This window comes from Scyliorhinus torazame, chromosome 3, assembly GCF_047496885.1.
Source record: "Scyliorhinus torazame isolate Kashiwa2021f chromosome 3, sScyTor2.1, whole genome shotgun sequence".
Taxonomy (NCBI): domain Eukaryota; kingdom Metazoa; phylum Chordata; class Chondrichthyes; order Carcharhiniformes; family Scyliorhinidae; genus Scyliorhinus; species Scyliorhinus torazame.
The window spans coordinates 94194470-94213496 of NC_092709.1; the positions used below are offsets into that span (position 1 = coordinate 94194470).

Consider the following 19027-nt stretch of genomic DNA (forward strand, 5'->3'; position numbering starts at 1 on the left):
ATGGGTGACGCCATCTTGGATGGGGCCCCAGGCCCCTAGTACGGCCGACTACACGCTGCCCGATCAGAACTCGCAATTGCTTCATCTGACCTCGGTGACACTGGACTAAAGTCGACCCCGGACACTCGCAACAGCTACAACGACGGTCTTCATCAACGGCCATGAGACATCTTGCCTGATTGACCTCACTGTCCAAGGCAGGAAATTCGACAATTTCCGCCTGTATGTCCTGCCGCACCTCTGCGCGGCTACCCTCCTGGGGCTAGACTTCCAATGCCATTTGCAAAGCCTGACCTTTAATTTTGGCGGCCCTATACCTCCCCTTACTGTCTGCGGCCTCACGACCCTTAAGGTCGACCCGCCTTCCCTGTTTGCGAACCTCACCCCGGATTGCAAACCCGTCGCCACCAGGAGCAGACGGTACAGTGCCCAGGACCGTACATTCATCAGGTAAGATGTCCAAAGGCTGCTGGGGGAAGGGGTCATCGAAGCGAGCAACAGTCCCTGGAGAGCTCAGGTAGTGGTGGTAAAGACCGGGGAGAAGCATAGGATGGTCATTAACTACAGCCAGACCATCAACAGGTTTACGCAGCTGGACGCGTACCCTCTCCCCCGTATAGCCGACCTGGTAAACAGGATCGCACAATACAAGGTCTTCTCCACGGTGGATCTCAAGTCCGCCTACCACCAGCTACCCCTCCGTAATAGTGACCGCAAGTACACTGCCTTCGAAGCAGATGGGCTGCTCAATCAATTTTAAGAGTTCCCTTTGGTGTCACTAATGGGGTCTCGGTCTTCCAGCGAGAGATGGACCGAATGGTTGACCAGTACGGCTTACGCGCAACGTTCCCGTATCTGGATAACGTCACCATCTGCGGCCATGTCCAGGTGGACCACGACACCAACCTCCGCAAATTTCTCCAGACCGCGAAAATCGTTAACCTGACATACAATAAGGATAAATGCGTGTTTAGCACCGACCGTCTAGCCATTCTAGGCTACGTAGTGCGAAGTGGAGTTATAGGCCCCGACCCTGAGCGCATGCGCCCCCTTATGGAGTTCCCCCTCCCTCACTGCCCCAAAGCCCTGAAGCGCTGCCTCGGGTTCTTCAGCTATTATGCACAGTGGGTCCCCAACTACGCAGACAAAGCCCGACCCCTAATCCAGTCCACAACCTTCCCCCTGTCGACAGAGGCCCGCCAGGCATTCAGCCGCATCAAAGCAGACATTGCAAAGGCCACGATGCGCGCCATCGACGAGTCCCTCCCCTTCCAGGTCGAGAGCGATGCGTCCGACGTAGCTCTGGCGGCCACCCTCAACCAAGCGGGCAGGCCCGTGGCTTTCTTCTCCCGTACCCTCCATGCTTCCGAAATTCGCCATTCCTCAGTCGAAAAAGAGGCACAAGCCATAGTAGAAGCTGTAAGACATTGGAGGCATTACCTGGCCGGCAGGAGATTCATTCTCCTCACGGACCAACGGTCGGTTGCCTCCATGTTCGATAATGCACAGCAGGGCAAGATTAAGAACAACAAGATCTTGCGGTGGAGGATAGAACTCTCCACCTTCAACTACGAGATCTTGTACCATCCGGGGAAGCTAAACGAGCCTCCTGATGCCCTGTCCCGCGGCACTTGTGCCACTGAACAAGTGGACCGCCTCCGATCCCTCCATGAGGACCTCTGCCACCCGGGGGTCACTCGCTTTTTCCATTTTGTCAAGACCCGCAACCTGCCCTACTCCATCAAGGAGGTCATGTCAGTCCCCAGGGACTGCCAAATCTGCGCAGAGTGCAAACCGCACTTCTACCGGCCAGAGAGGGCACACCTAATAAAGGCTTCCCGTCCCTTTGAACGCCTCAGCATGGATTTCAAAGGCCCCCTCCCCTCCACTGACCGCAACACGTATTTCCTGAACGTGATTGGCGAGTACTCCGGGTTCCCATTCGCCATCCCCTGCCCGGACATGACCACAACCAGTGTCATCAAGGCCCTCCAGGGTATCTTTACACTGTTCTGTTTCCCCGCGCACATACACAGTGATAGGGGGTCCTCCTTTATGAGCGACGAACTGCGTCAATTCCTGCTCAGTAAGGGCATCACCTCGAGCAGGACGACCAGTTACAACCCCCGGGGAAACGGGCAGGTAGAGAGGGAGAACGGAACGGTCTGGAAGACTGTTCTACTGGCCCTATGGTCCAGGGATCTCCCAGTCCCCCGCTGGCAAGAAGTCCTCCCGATGGCCCTCCACGCCATCCGGTCGCTGCTCTGTACAACCACAAATCAGACACCTCATGAACGTCTCCTTGTTTTCCCCAGAAAGTCTTCCTCCGGGACCTCGCTCCCAACCTGGCTAGCGACACCCGGACCCATCCTGCTTCGGAAGCATGTGCGGGCGCACAAGTCAGACCCGTTGGTCGAGAGGGTCCACCTGCTGCACGCTAACCCCCAGTACGCATACGTGGCGTTTCCTGACGGCCTGCACGATACAGTCTCCCTTCGGGACCTGGCACCCGCCGGAACCCCACGCGCACCCGAACCATTGCCCCCACCCGCACATCCCCACAGCACCTCACTGGAGGGTCAGTACTCCCGCCGCTCCTGCCTAGGCCCGACCACCCACCGACGCCCCCCCCCCCCCCCCCCCCCCGTGTCAACCTTTTGCCCCAACAGCGCCGCCTAGGGGTGATGAAGCTGCAAGGGAGGACGAAACCACGCTCCCGGAGTCGTAACCACCGGGATCCCCATCAGAATCACCACCGAAGCCCAGACGCTCCAGAAGGACGACCAGGCCACCCGATCGACTGATTGCATCACTGTGAACACTTTGTAAATATCCTCGACACCACGGTACCTCCATACCTGGTCATACCATGCTAAAGGCGACTGTTAACACTGGCCACCATCCCCGCCGGACTCTTCTTTTAACAGGGGGTGAATGTGGTAGTCCCAGGTATTGCGGTACCTAAGAGGCTGATGACTATTGGTTAGAACCAGGAGTCTACCATTGGCTGTTGTACGTAGCTCCGCCCTGACAGGCGGAGTATAAGAAACGGTGCCATCCCAGCAGCCTTCACTTTCTGTATCGAAGCTGCTGGGGAACAAGTTCTAGTAGATCAAAGCCTTCAGTTATGAAATCACTTTGTCTTGAGTGTAATTGATCGTGCATCACAACACTCATCCTTTCCAATGAGTATCCGAAAGCTTATGGTATTGTGGTCACTGTTCACCACATGTTCTCCCATTGCCACTTTGATGACCTGGCCGGGCTCATTCCCTAGTACTAGGTCCAATATAGCCCCCTCTCTAGTCGGACTATCCACATATTGTTCCAAAAAATCTTCTTGGATACACTTAACGAATTCCTCACCATCCAGACCCCTAAACCTAAGGGATTTCCAGTCAATATGAGGAAAATAAAGTCTCCCACTACAACAACCCTATTATTTCTACATCTATCCTGAACCTGATTGCGTATCTGTTCTTCAACTTCCCGTGGGCTGTTGGGAGGCCTGTACACCCCCGTCATAGTGACTGCCCCCTTCCTGTTTCTGAGCTCTACCCACAAGTGCCTAGTTACTTGATTCCTCCACGGTGTCCTCCCTCTGTACAGATGTAATATGTTCTCTAACCGGTATTGCAAATGCCCCACCTCTTTTACCTTCCGCCCTGTCTCACGTAAAACACCTCTATCCTGAATTATTTAGCTGCCTTTTATAATCAAGTCTCCGTTCCAGCAAGTTCTGTGCGTGCATCAAGGCTTTAAGTTCATCTGTCTTACCTGTTATGCTCTGCGCATTGAAGCAGACACATTCCAGACTTCCAGGCCCACTGAGTTTGACCTCCCCCAGCCTACGCTTCCTCTTAGCCAGCCTGATCCTGTAGCATGCTCATCCCCAGTCTCTACACTTGGCTTACTGCCCTGATTTCCACTCCCCTGCCAAATCATACTAGCAAACCTCCCAGCCAGGATATCAGTGCCTCCAGTTCAGGTGTAACCTGTCTTTCTTGTACACGCCCCGCCTTCCTTTAAAGCCATCCCCAAAACTGAAGCCCTCCTTCCTGCACCAGTTCTTTAGAATCATTGAATCATAGAATTTACAGTGCAGAAGGGGGCCATTCGGCCCATCGAGTCTGCACCGGCTCTTGGAAAGAGCACCCTACCCGAGCCCACACCTCCACCCTATCCCCATAACCCAGTAACCCCACCCAACACTAAGGGCAATTTTGGACAGTAAGGGCAATTTATCATGGTCAATCCACCTAACCTGCACATCTTTGGACTGTGGGAGGAAATCGGAGCACCCGGAGGAAACCCACGCACACACGGGGAGAACATGCAGACTCCACACTAAAAGTGACCCAAGCCAGGAATCGAACCTGGGACCCTGGAGCTGTGAAGCAATTGTGTTAACCGTTATGCTACCGTGCTGCCCATGCGTTTAGCCGTGTGTTCAACTGCACTATATCCCTGTTGCTAGCCTCGCTAGCATGTGGCACGAGGATTAATCCTGAGATTACTACCCTAGAGGTCCTGCTTTTTAATCTTCTACGGGCAGACAAAGCACCCCCGGCAGTGCTGCCCGGCACGGAGCGCACTCTGCAAGGCCTGCGGGAAGAAAGGACATTTCGCTGCGGTGTGCCAGGCCCAGTCAATCGCCGCTGTAACCAGCCCCATTGTTCCTGCACCCCCCACGTGCGACCCTTGGGTGCCGCCATTTTCACCCCCGCAACCCACGTGCGGCCCGTGGGCGCCGCCATCTTCCCCCATCAGACCTTGTGCAGCCCGTGTGCGCCACCATCTTTAATGCTGCCAGCCACATGCGCCCCATGTGCGCCGCCATCTTCGGCGCCATTTTGTACGGCGCCTCACTTCATTGGGCCACTCATCGCCCGCAACCGCCGCCGACCAGCCCGGGGCCCACCAACACCAGCCACAGCTCGCCTCCATCACGCTCCACCAGTCCTGGCCACTCAACCTCGCAACCGGGACAACGACGGTGAAAGTCGATGGCCCAAGACACCTTGTCTTCACGACTCCAGGAGCACGGAGAACTTCATCCACCCCGATACGGTACGGCGCTGCTCCCTCACAGTACGCCCTATTACCCAACGAATCTCCCTGGCCTCCGTGGTGATCTGGGGGTACTGCACTGCCACCCTCACCGTCCAGGGCGTAGAGTTCAGCAACGTCCGGCACTACGTCGTTCCCAACTTCTGCGCTGCCTTGCTACTCGGCCTGGACTTCAAGTGCAACCTCCAAAGTCTAACTCCACCCCTTACTGTATGCGGCCTCATGACCCTTAAGGTCGACCCCCTTCCCTGTTTGCAAACCTCACCCCGGATTGCAAACCCGTCGCCACCAGGAGCAGACGGTACAGTGCCCAGGACAGGACCTTCATCAGGTCGGAGGTCCAGCGGCTACTGCGGGGAGGCATCATCGAGGCCAGCAACAGCCCCTGGAGAGCCCAAGTGGTAGTTGTAAAGACTGGGGAGAAACACAGGATGGTCATTGACTACAGTCAGACCATCAATCGGTACCCGCAGCTTGACGCGTACCCTCTCTCACGCATATCTATATGGTCAATCAGATTGCACAGTACCGGGTCTTCTCTACAGTGGACCTGAAATCTGCCTACCACCAGCTCCTCATCTGTAAGGCGGACCGCCAATACACTGCGTTCGAAGCAGACGGCCGCCTTTACCACTTCCTTAACGTTCCCTTCAGCCTCACTAATGGGGTCTCGGTCTTCCAACGGGAGATGGTCCAAATGGTTGACTGGTACGGACTGCGGGCCACCTTCCCGTACCTGGATAACGTCACCATCTGCGGCCACGACCAGCAGGACCACGATGCTAACCTTTTCAAATTTCTCCACACCACCAAACTCCTGAACCTAACGTATAACAAAGAGAAGTGCGTGTTCAGCACAAACCGCTGAGCCATCCTTGGCTATGTTGTGCAAAATGGAGTTCCAGGGCCCGACCCCGACCGCATGCGCCCCCTCATGGAACTCCCCCTCCCCCACTGCCCCAAGGCCCTCAAACGATTCCTGGGGTTCTTCTCATACTACGCCCAGTGGGTCCCTAACTATGCGGACAAGGCCCGCCCACTCATTCACTCCACAGTTCTCCCCCTGATGGCCAAGGCTCACCAGGCCTTCAACCATATTAAAACCAACATCACCAAGGCCGCAACGCACGCAGTCGATGAGACCCTCCCCTTTCAAGTCGAGAGCGATGCATCGGACGTCGCTCTGGCCGCCACCCTCAACCAGGCAGGCAGACCCGTGGCATTCTTTTCCCGCATCCTACATGCCTCTGAAATTCGGCACTCCTCCGTCGAAAAGGAGGCCCAAGCCATCGTTGAAGCTGTGCAACATTGGAGGCATTACCTGGCCAGCAGGAGATTCACTCTCCTCACTGACCAACAGTCGGTTGCCTTCATGTTTAACAACACACAGCGGGGCAAGATCAAAAATGATAAAATCTTGAGGTGGAGGATCGAGCTCTCCACCTACAATTACGAGATTTTGTATTGCCCCAATAAGCTCAACGAACCCCCCGATGCCCTATCCCGAGGTACATGTGCCAGCGCACAAGTGGACCGACTCCGGGCCCACACGATGGTCTCTGTCACCCAGGGGTCACCCGGTTCTTTCACTTCATAAAGGCCCGCAACCTACCCTACTCCATCGAGGAAGTCAGGGCGATCACCAAAGACTGCCAGGTCTGCGCGGGGTGCAAACCGCACTTCTACCGGCCAGACTGGGCCTGGTGAAAGCCTCCCGCCCCTTTGAACGCCTCAGCGTGGTCTTCAAAGGGCCCCTCCCCTCCTCCGACCGAAACACGTACTTCCTTAACGTGGTTGACGAATACTCCAGATTCCCCTTCGCCATTCCATGTCCCGATATGACGTCTGCCACAGTCATCAAGGCCCTCAATAGCATCTTCACTCTGTTCGATTTCCCCGCTTACGTCCACAGCGACCGGGGATCCTCCTTTATGAGCGGTGAGCTGCGCCAGTACCTGCTCAACAGGGGCATTGCCTCGGGCAGGAGGACCAGCTACAACCCCCGGGGAAACGGGCAGGTGTAGAGGGACAACACCTGCAGCAGCTGGAGCAACAACAGCAGTAACAACAGCAGCAACAGCTGGCGCAACACCAGCAGCAGCTGGAGCAATGCCAGCAGCAGCAAGAGATATACCAGCAGCAGCAAGAGCAACAGATGAGGCAACACAAGCAGCAGCAAGAGCAACATCAGCAGCAGCTGGAGCAACATCAGCAGCAGCTGGAGCAACATCAGCAGCAGCTGGAGCAACATCAGCAGCAGATGGCACAACACCAGCAGCAGCAAGAGAAATACCAGCAGCAGAAGCAATACCAGCAGCTGAAAGAGCAACACCAGCAACAACAACACCAGCAGTAGCTGGAGCAATGCCAGCAGCAGCAAGAGGAACATCAGCAACAGGTGGCATAACAGCAGCGGCAGCTAGAGCAACACCAGCAACACGCAAGAGAAATACCAGCAGCATCAAGAGCAACATCTGCAATAGATGGCACAACACCAGCAGCAGCTGGAGCAATACTAGCATCTGCACCTGCTACCTTCTCCTCAGTCACATGCTGGTCCACAAGGCGGCAGAAAGACACAGAAATCCAGTCGGAAGGTGGTGACACCCCAAAACAGGGTTTACAAGTCAGAGGATTTGCTCCTTCGTCATGTCCCAAGTCTCAGGAGGCTCAGCTTTTTACAGCAGGGCACTGCTGATATTGGCAGTCTCTTGGAACAAGATCTCCTTTCCAGTTGTTAGCCCAAAATGCTTGCTGGGCCCACCTTACTGCTGAACCCTTCAAAACACCAACGCCAGGATTCTCCCTTCTGGGGACTAAGTCCCCACGCCGGCAGGGAAACCGGCTCCAACCACTCCGGCGTCAACCGCCCCTGAAAGTGCAGAATTCTCTGCACTTTCGGGGGCTAGGTGGACGGCGGAGGGGCTGGCGCCGCTCTAGTCGGTGCCGAAGGGACGGCGTGAGTTTGCGCATGCGGCGAAGGGCCAGCGTGATTCCACGCATGCGCAGACCGGCCCACGTATTTTGGCGCATGCGCAGGGAGTTCTCTTCTCCACGCCGGCCATGGCGGAGCCCTGCAGGGGCCGGCGCGGAAGAAAGAAGTGCCCCACGGAACAGGCCCGCCCGCAGATCAGTGGGCCCCGATCGCGGGCCAGGGTGCCGTGGCCCCCCCCCGGGTCAGATCCCCCTGCGCCCCCCCCCCCCCCCCCCCCCCGCCGCCGAGGACCGGCCACACATACTCACCTGCCAGGTCCCGCCGGTGCGTGAGTTGAGTGATTCACGCCGGCGGGACTGACCAGAAATGGACAGCCGCTCGGCCCATCGGGGCCCGGAGAATCGCCGGGGTGGGCCGCTGCCAACAGCCCCCGACTGGCGTGACAGGAATCCCGCCCCCGCCTGAAAAACTGCGCCAGAGAATACGGCAGCCAACGGTGGGGCGGCGGGGCGGAATTCGCGCCACCTCCGTGGTTTCTCCGACCCCCCGCCGGGTCGGAGAATCTCGCCCCAAGGCGGAAACTCCCAGGACAAGAGGTCACCTTGTTGATTGGTTAAGACATCTACAGATGAAGGCACACAAGTTGTTCAATGAGACAAAAGAATACTTCCCATCAGGAACCAGCGAAACATAGCCTACGTGGCTGTGCCTGAATTGCCTCAAGATTGGTGTTAGTCAGTGCAAGGCATTTTATGCAGGGTACATAACAAATCACACAACGTCTGTTAACTGTGACTGTGGACAGCCTTCTTCGTCCAAAGTGGTGGGGATGAGGGTGGAACCATGCCCGAAAGTGGCGGTCTTCGGGGTTTCAGACCAGCCAGATCTATTCCTGGGGAGGAGGGCGTACGCCCTTGCCTCCCTGATCGCCCGCCGTGGAATCCTGTTCGGCTGGCGGTCAGCAGCACCACCCAAAGCTGCAGACTGGCTGTCCGACCACTCAGGATCTCTCCAAATGGAGAAAATCAAATCCGCCATCCGATGGTCAGACGATGGCTTCCACAGAACGTGGGAGCCATTCACCCAACTGTTCCGGGATATGTTTGCGGCCAACGAACAAGCAGAAGAATAGCCAGGTAGCCAAGAAACAGGGGAAAGTAGCCGAGGCGGGGGAGGGAGGGAAAGACTTGGAAGGGGGGCACGGGAAACGATAACAAACTTGGCATCTATAGGAGCAGAGAACAAGGAAAATCCAGGCGGAAGACGGGACGAACGGCTGAAGCGGAGGTGATCGCGAGACGACAACGACAGCGAAAACCGTCCGGGAGAAGCAAGCGACAACACCGACACCAGATCCATTCGCATAATAGACCAGTTCTTTTATTCTAACTTTTTTTTTGTTTGTTTTGTTTTTTTGCGTGTTCCCTTTTCTTCTATATATATATATGTATTCTATTCTGTGTACATAATGGTAAATATACTTTATACAAAAAAACAATAAAAAACATTTATAGACCTTGTGTGTAACAGTGGTGAGGAAAAGTGTATTAGCACAAGAAGAAGGAGAAGTAGAAGAAGGCCTACATGAGTCCTGCCTTAATTTCAAGCTTTTCTCACTTTTGACTTTAAAAAAAAAATGTATTTTATTCCAAACTGTTACAAAACATAAATAATCTGGGGAACACACTGCCCTACTCATAGTTTTACAGTCTGTATAACATTTTTCCAATTTCCTCCCCCCCCCCGCTTCCCTCACGACGAACAGCTCCTCAAACATGGCCACGAACAGTCCCCAACGTGCCTCAATGCCCTCCGCTGAACCCTCAGTTCAAACTTAATTTTTTTCCAACCGGAGGAAATCGTATCGATCTCCTAGGCCAGTGATCTTCAAAGACGGGGGCGTGACCCACGGGTGGGTCATGGGCATGTGTCAGGAGGGTCGCAGAGCCATCCGTCGCGGCGCTCCCGATTGCACAAATTCAGAGTTTTGTGCATGCGCACCGACGAGCGGGCACGCATGCGCAGTGTGGTCGCACTTTTTTTACATGGTAAAAAGGCCGCTCGCAGCCGGCATAGTTAAAAGCCAGCTGCTGCTCGCTCTGCCCGGTTCGGAAGTGCTGAACGAAGCTAAGGCCGAGATTCCCCCTGGTGACTAGCACCATTGGACCCACCCGCAGAGATCCAGCGCCATGGCCTCCACCTCGGAACTCGCCTGTATCTACAGCGCGCTCATTCTGCACGACGAGGAGGTCACTGTCACCGAAGACAAACTCAATGCCGTGATTAAAACAGCTGGTGTGACCATTGAGCCTTTCTGGCCTAGTCTGTTTGCCAAGGCATTGGCTAATATTGACGTCAATAGTCTGATCTGCAGGGCAGCATGGTGGAGCAGTGGTTAGCACTGCTGTCTCACGGCGCCGAGGTCCCAGGTTCGGTCCCGGCTCTGGGTCACTGTCCGTGTGGAGTTTGCACATTCTCCCCGTGTTTGCGTGGGATTGGCCCCCACAACCCAAAGGTGCGCAGGCTAGGTGGATTGGCCACGCTAAATTGCCCCTTTATTGGAAAAAATGAATTGGGTACTCTAAATTTACTTTAAAAAGGAAAATAGTCTGATCTGCAACGTTGGTGCTGGTAGCAATGCCCCAGCTGCTGCAGCAGTTGTTTCCACCGCTGCCCCTGTTGCTGCTGAAGAGAAAAAGGAAGAGAAGAAACAGGAAGAATCTGAAGAGTCTGACGATGACATGGGCTTTGTTCTCTTTGATTAAACATGCCGTGCAACAACATTGTTACAATTTACAAAAAATAAATAAAAATTGAATACAAGCCGGTTGCTGCGGCTGAAGACCGCGAATTTGCGCAATCAACGGCGCAGAAGATTCTTTTCAAAATTCTATGTAATCTTCCTGCCTGAGGGAGGCAGAGAGCAGGTCACGCCTCCCCGAACATCGCTATCACGTGCGTTGGGCACGATTGCGATTCCTCCATTTTGTCAGCAGCAAATAAGGGGCGTCATTCTCCGACTCCCCGCCGGGTTGGAGAATCGCCGGGGGCTGCCGTGAATCCCGCCCCCGCCGGTTGCCGAAGTCTCCGGTACCGGATATTCGGTGGGGGCGGGAATCGGGCCGCGCCGGTTGGCGGGCCCCCCCGCTGGATTCTCCAGCCCGGATGGGCCGAAGTCCTGCCGATAAATTGCCTGTCCCGCTGGCGTGGATTAAACCACCTTTTGAACGGCGGGACAAGGCGGCGTGGGCGGGCTAGGGGGGGCGCGGGGCGATCTGGCCCCGGGGGGTGCCCCCACGGTTGCCTGGCCCGCGATCGGGGCCCACCAATCCACGGGCGGGCCTGTGCCGTGGGGGCACTCTTTCCCTTCCGCCTCCGCCACGGTCTCCACCATGGCAGAGGCGGAAGAAACTCCCTCCACTGCGCATGCGCGGGAAACTGTCAGAAGCCGCTGACACTCCCGCGCATGCGCCGCCCGGGGATGTCATTTCCGCGCCAGCTGGCGGGGCAACAAAGGCCGTTTCCGCCAGCTGGCGGGGCGGAAATTCCTCCGGCGTCGGCCTAGCCCCTCAATGTTGGGGCTCGGCCCCCAAAGATGCGGAGCATTCCGCACCTTTGGGGCGGCGCGATGCCCGTCTGATTGGCGTCGTTTTGGGCACCAGTCGGCGGACATCGTGCCGTTTCGGGAGAATTTCGCCCAAGGTAAGAGAAAATGGTGGGTCACGAAGGTGGGCTGGCGTGGGTCGCAAAGGTCGGCCGGCGTGGGTCCCAAAGGTTGGGCAGTTGGTAAAAATGGGTCCCCGGAAAAAAAGTTTGAAAAACACTGCCCTAGCCAGTCATATGCGGCCGCCATTCTAGTAAGATTCTCCGCCGGGCATTCAGAGAGCCGAAGGCCACGATGTCAGCCTTCCTCCCCTCCATCAGCTCCGGCTGCTCTGATATCCCGAAAATCTGCACCATAGGGTCCACCCGACCTCCAACCCCACAATCTTTGCTAATGTGCAGAACTCTCCCGCCCTGTATCTCTCCAGCTTCTCACAGCCACAGAACGTATGCACGTGGTTTGCTGGTCCTTTTCGCACCTGAGGGCAGCATGGTAGCATTGTGGATAGCACAATTGCTTTACAGCTCCAGAGTCCCAGGTTCGATTCCGGCTTGGGTCACTGTCTCTGCGGAGTCTGCACATCCTCCCCGTGTGTCTGCGTGGGTTTCCTCCGGGTGCTCCGGTTTCCTCCCACAGTCCAAAGATGTGCAGGTTAGGTGGATTGGCCATGATAAATTGCCCTTAGTTCCAAAATTGCCCTTAGTGTTGGGTGGGGTTGCTGGGTTCTGGGGATAGGGTGGAGGTGCTGACCTTGGGTAGGGTGCTCTTTCCAAGAGCCGGTACAGACTCGATGGGCCGAATGGCCTCCTTCTGCACTGTAAATTCTATGATCTATAATCTACCACTCTCTGGAAGAACCCACTCATCCTCGCTCGAGTCATGTGCACCCGGTGTACCACCTTAAACTGTATCAAGCTCATCCTCGCACATGAGGAGGTCAAATTCACCATGCACTGCGCCTCACTTACACTCCCCAACCTATCAGCACCCCCCAATTCCTCCTCCCATTTCCCTTTGATCCTCACCACCTGCATACCCCCCTGTTCCCCCAGCCATCCATATATGTCCCCAATCCTGCCCTCCCCTTCCACGTCCGGAAGCAACAACCGTTCCAGTAGGGCATAGTTCGGCAGCCTGGGAAACCCTTTCCACGCCTTCCATGCAAAGTCCCTTACTTGTAAATACCTAAATTCACTTTCCCTCGGGAGCTGTATCCTCAGCTCCTCTATGCTTGTGAATCTCTCTTCCAGATACAAATCACTCACCCTCACCGGCAGCACCATTTTCTATACATACTGTACATCCCCTGGCTTAAACCCGTGGTTCTCTAATAACAGCGTTAACACCAGCATCCCTTCTATCCTAAAATGTCTCCTCAGCTGGTTCCACACCTTAATCGTCGATTGTACAACCGGGCTCTCTGTATATGTCCTAGGTGCCAGCAATAGCCCCACCGTCACTATTGCCCTCAGGCTGGACCCCCTCCAAGACTCTTCCTCCATTCTAACCGATTCTACCCTCTCTCCTTCCTATCACCACCTCACTTTCTCCACATTCACCGCCCAACAGTAATAATAATAATAATCGCTTATTGTCACAAGTAGGCTTCAATGAAGTTACTGTGAAAAGCCCCTAGTCGCCATAGTCCAACGCCTGCTCAGGGAGGCCGGTACGGGAATTGAACCCGCGCTGCTGGCCTTGTTCTGAATTACAAGCCAGCTGTTTAGCCCACTGTGCTAAACCAGCCCCTGTAAAGCAGCAGGTTCGGTAGCGCTAACCTCTCTTTCTGCCGCTGCCTCTGCAGAAGGGCCCTCTTCACCCTTGACACCTTCCCCGCCCATACAAACTCAAAAATGACTGGATCCAACTCCCGAAAAAAGGTCTTTGGAATAAAAATCGGAAGTGGCTGAAGTATAAAAAAGAAATTTGGCAGGACTTTCATTTTCACCACTTGAACCCTCCCTGCTAGCGTCAGATGCAGTGTGTCCCATCTCCTAAAGTCCTCCCTTTTCTCCTCCACCAACTTTGTTAAGTTACACTTATGTAGCGTCACCTGGATTCCCAAATATCTAAACCTATCTTTGGCTACCCTAAATGGTAGCCCCCTAAACTGGCTCTCTGACCTGACTCGTTCACCGCGAACACCTCTTTTTCCCCCATGTTCAAATTATAACTTCAGAAGGCCCCAAACGTCTCTAAGAGGCTCATAATCCTCCCTATACTCTCCAGCGGGTCTGACACTTAAAAAAAAAAATTTAGAGTACCTGTGGTAGTATAGGAATTACGGTACCTGATAGGCTGGAGCACAATTGGTGGAAACTGTATGCTTTCTATTGGTTAGGATGTATGATAGCTCCGCCCTGCTAGGCAGGGTATAAGAGCCCGTGCCGCCGCAGCAGCCTTCATTCTGTACCCGAGCTGCTGGGGGAAACATCTAGCTTATTAAAGCCTTCAGTTGGACTACAGCCACGCTTTAGTGGTCATTGATCATGCATCAGTACCCAATTATTATTTTTTTCAACTAAGGGGCAAAATAGCATGGCCAATCCACCTAACCTGCACATCTTTGGGTTGCAGGGGTGAAACCCACGCAGACACGGGGAGAATGTGCAAACTCCACACGGACAGTGACCCAGGGCCGGGATCCGAACCTGGGTCCTCAGCGCCGCAGTCCCAGTGCTATCCACTGCGCCACATGCCGCCCTGGGTCTGACACATATAATAGCAGGTTGTCTGTGTACAGTGACAGCCGGTGCTCGCTGCTCCCTCCTAATCCCCTGCCACTCTGCTGACTCCCTAAGAGCCATCGCCAAGGACTCTATCGCCAGCGCAAACAATAGCAGTGACACTGTGCACCCCTGCCTCATTCCCCTATACAACCCGAAACTCCGTGAGTTCATCTCATTGGTCCGTACGCTTGCCACCAGGGCCACGTACAATAGACGCACCCATGCCACAAAGGTTGGCCCAAACCCAAACCTCCCCAAGAGGTCAAACAGGTACCGCCACTCCACCGGGTCAAATGCCTTCTCGGCGCCCATAGACATCACTACCTCTGATACTCGTCCTCTTGACGAGGTCATGATCACTTTCAATAATCGTCTTATGTTGCTTGAGAGTTACCTGCCCTTTATTGAGCTCGTTTGGTCATCTGCAACCACCCCCGGGATGCATCCTTCCATCCTCCCCACCACTAACCTACCCAGCACTTTTACGTCCATGTTTAACAGTGATATGGGCCAATATGACCCACATTCTAACAGGTATAAGTTCATCGCCGCCTGTGTCATTGTCTCCGGCAGCTCCCTCTTCTCCAATGCCTTGCTAAATGCCCCCAGTAGGTGCGGTGCCAATTCCGCCGCATAGTCCTTATACAATTCCACTGGGTAACTGTTTGGTCCCAGGGCCTTCCCCAAGATCATCTGTCTTATACTCTCCATTACCTCCCTCAGCCCTAAAGGCCTCTCTGGTGCCTGCCTCCTCTCCTCATCCAGCTGCAGAAATTCCAGCCTGTCCAGGAACCGCCCTATATCCTCCTCTTCACCACCCCTGGTTCTGCCCTATACAGTTCCTTGTAATATCCCCTGAACATCTCATTTATCTTCCCCGACTCCAACATCACCTCCCCTTTCCGTACCCTCAAGCTTTCCCCGGACGTGGCCTGGCTCCCTAGCTGATGGGCTAGCATGTGGCTTGCCTTCTCTCCATATTCATACTGCAACCCACCCCCCCCCCCACCCCCCACCCCCACCCCCGCCACCCTCCGTAGCAGCCCAACCGCCCATCCCATCATCAACCTGTTGAACTGTCCCTGTAGCTTTTTCCTTTTCACCACCTCTCCCTAGTGGGGACTCTCGAATACTCCCTGTCCAGCTCGACTATCTCGCCCAATAATCGTTCATACACCTCTCTCCTTTTCCTATCTTCATGCGCCTTGAACAAAATAACCTCCCCCCTGAGCCACCTTCAATGCCTCCCAGAATGTGGCCGCCGATACCTCCCCATTTTGGTTCGGCCCCACATAGTCCTTAGTCACCGACAGCACCTTATCACAAAACCCTCTGCCTGCTAACAGCCCCGAATCCAATCTCCATCCCGATCTCTGCTCCCATCCCGAGCTAAGTCGAACCTCCAGCCAGTGCGGTGCATGTTCCAAGATTACAATTCCCACTTACTCTGCACCCACCACCCCCAGCAAGACCTCACAGCACATCACAAAAAAAACAATTCTGGAATACACTTTATACACGTGTGAGAAGAAGGAGTACTCCCTCCCCCCCCTTCCCCGGGTTATTAAATCTTCACGGGACCACCATACCCATCCTTTCCATAAACCCTCCCAGCATCTTTGCCATCCTCAGTCTTCCCATTGACCTGGGCCTCGACCCGTCCACTCTCGGCTCCAGCATACAATTAATGTCCCCTTCCGCAATCAACTGATGCCTAGCCAAGTCCGGAAACGTTCCCAGCAACCCCCTCAGAATCCCACATCATCCCAATTCGGTGAGTATACATTCACTAGCACTACCGGCATCCCCTCCAACACTCCGCTCACATATCTCGCACCCGAGTCCCTCACTTCCTTCACACTCCCAAACCCCGGCCGGGATTCTCCCCTACCCAGCGGGGCGGGGGAATCCGGCGTAATGGAGTGGCGGGAACCACTCCGGCGTCGGGCAGCCCCAAAGGTGCGGAATTCTCCACACCTTTAGGGGCCAAGCCCTCACCTTGAGGGGCTAGACCCGCGCCGGAGTGATTGCCGCCCCGCCGGGTGGCGGGAAAGGCCTTTGGCACCACGCCAGCCGTCGCCGGGCGACGCATGCGCGGGAGCGTCAGCGGACGCTCACGGCATCCCCGCGCATGCGCAGTGGAGGGGGCTCTTCCGCCTCCGCCATAGTGAAGACCATGGCGAAGGCGGAAGAAAAAGAGTGCCCCCACGGCACAGGCCCGCCTGCCGATCGGTGGGCCCCGATCGCGAGCCAGGCCACTGAGGGGGCACCCCCCGGGGCCAGATCACCCCGCGCCCTCCCCCCAGGACTCCGGAGCCCGCCCGCACCGTCTGCTCCCGCCGGTAAGGTAGGTGGTTCAATCCACGCCGGCTGGCAAGGGTTGACAGCGGCGGGACTTCGGCCCATCGCGGGCCGGAGAATCGCCAGGGGGGAGCCCGCCGACCGGCGTGGCGCAATTCTCGCCCCCGCCAATTCTCTGGTAGCGGAGAATTCGGGACACGGCGGGGGCGAGGTTCACGCCAGCCCCCGGCGATTCTCCGACCCGGCGGGGGGTCGGAGAATCGCGCCCCCCATCTTTTTACTTCGCAGATTGGCCACCCCCCGCGACTTCAAGTCAAACCCCAAGGCTGGAAGATTGGGCAACTTTCAAACATAAACAAAGGGATACAAAAAAGTAAGAAAAAGGGGTAAGGTAAATTACGAAACAAACTAGCACAGAATATCAAACGGGATAGCAAAAGCTTCTACAGGTACAGAAAAGGGAAGAGAATCGCTAAGGTGAATGTTGGCCCCTTGGAAGATGAAACTGGTGAGTGAATAGTGAGAAACACAGAAATGACAGAGATGCTAAATCAATACTTTGCTAGTTTTCACGGTGGAGGATACTAGTACCATTCCTGTAGGAACGGGCAATTCAAAGGTGAAACTTGGAACAATCAGCATCAATAGGGAAACGGTACTCAACAAACTCTTGGGATTGAGGGCAGACAAGTCCCCAGGGCCTGATGGCCGATATCCTAGGGTGTTAAAGGAAGTGGCAGCAGAGATAGTGGATCCATTGGTTATGATATTCCAAACTTCCCTGGAGATGGGAAAGGTTCCTGCGGATTGGGAAAATGCTAACATAACGCCCTTTTTCAAGAAGGAGGGAGTCAGAATGTGGGAAATTACACACCAGTTAGTGTAACATCCGTGTTGGAAAATTGTTAGAATCAATTATCAAGGATCTAATATCAGGATATTGGAAGGCCAAAGCACTGTCCATCAGAGTCAGCATGGTTTTATGAAGGGCAAATCATGTTTTACTAATCTGCTTGAGTTCTTCGAAGATGGAGATAATGGGGATCCTTGAGATGTATATCTGGACTTCCAGAAAGTGTTTGACGAGATGCCGCACAGAAGGTGCGGTCACATGGGATTAGGGCTCATTTATTATCTTGGATAGAAGACTGGCTGACGGACAGGAGATAGAGAGTCGGGATAAATGGGTCTTTTTCTGGATGGCAAGATGTAACTAGTGGGGTGCCGCCAGGTTCGGTCCTTGGGCCCAGCTATTTACAATCTATATTAACGACTTGGATACAGGGATAGAAGGATCTAGAGCCACATTTGCAGATGACATACAAATAGGTGGTACAGTAAGTTCAATGAGGAAATAAGAACCTTACAAATGGATATAGATAGGTTAGGAGAGTGGGCCAAGATGTGGCAGATGGAGTTTAATGTGGATAAGTGTGAGGTCATGCATTTTGGTTGAAGAAATGGAAAGGTAGCTTATTATCTAAATGGAGAGAGACTTTGTGGTGCTCCGATGCAGAGGGATCTGGGTGTTCTCGTGCAGGAGTCACAAAAAACGAGCATCGCAGGTGCAGCAGATAATAAGGAAAGCAAATGAAATGTTGGTATTTATAGCAAAAGGAATTGAGTATGAAGGTAAGGAAGTGTTGTGGCAACTTTACAAGGTAAGACTGCACATGGAGTATTGTGCACAGTTTTGGTCCCCTTATTTGAGGAAGAATCTGGTGGCATTGCAGGCAGTTCAGAGGAGGTTCACTAGATTGATTCCAGAGATGAGGGTTTTGCCGTATGAGGAGAGATTGAACAGTTTAGGCCTATACTCTCTAGAGTTTAGAAGAATGAGGGGAGATCAAATTGAGGTATACAAGATGCTAAAAGGTATGGATTAAGTAGACATGGAGCAGATGCTTCCTCTTGTGGGCATTCTAAAATGAGAGATCATGGACGTCATTCTCCGACCCCCCGCCGGGTCGGAGAATGGCCGTAGGCCGCCGTGAATCCCGCCCCCGCCCCCGCCAAAGTCTCCGGTACCGGAGATTGGGCGGGGGCGGGAATCGGGCCGTGCCGGTTGGCGGGACCCTCCGCTGGATTCTCCGGCCCGAATGGGCCGAAGTCCCGCCCAGGAATTGCCTGTCCCGCCGACGTAAATCAAACCTGGTATTTACCGGCGGGACCAGGCGGCGTGGGCGGGCTCCGGGGTCCTGGGGGGGGGGGGCACGGGGCGATCTGACCCCGGGGGGTGCCCCCACGGTGGCCTGGCCCGCGATCAGGGCCCACCGATCCGCGGGCGGGCCTGTGCCGTGGGGGCACTCTTTCTCTTCCGCCTCCGCCATGGTGGAGGCCGTAGCGGAGGCGGAAGGGAAAGAGTGCCCCCACGGCACAGGCACGCCC

General features: G+C 54.9%; 1 protein-coding gene across 9 annotated transcripts in view; it reads right to left on the reverse strand.

Moving 5' to 3' along the window:
* Positions 1 to 19027, reverse strand: part of slc2a9l2 (solute carrier family 2 member 9, like 2) — a 768327-nt gene that overhangs the window by 705935 nt on the left and 43365 nt on the right. Inside the window, exon 1 of one of the 9 annotated variants that reach the window (XM_072495988.1) lies at positions 3778 to 3916. The exons of the other annotated variants lie outside the window; for them this stretch is intronic. The gene's annotated coding sequence lies outside the window, so the exon portion shown is untranslated. Of the gene's footprint in view, positions 1 to 3777; positions 3917 to 19027 lie in introns of those variants that run through there. 9 annotated transcript variants of the gene reach the window in all.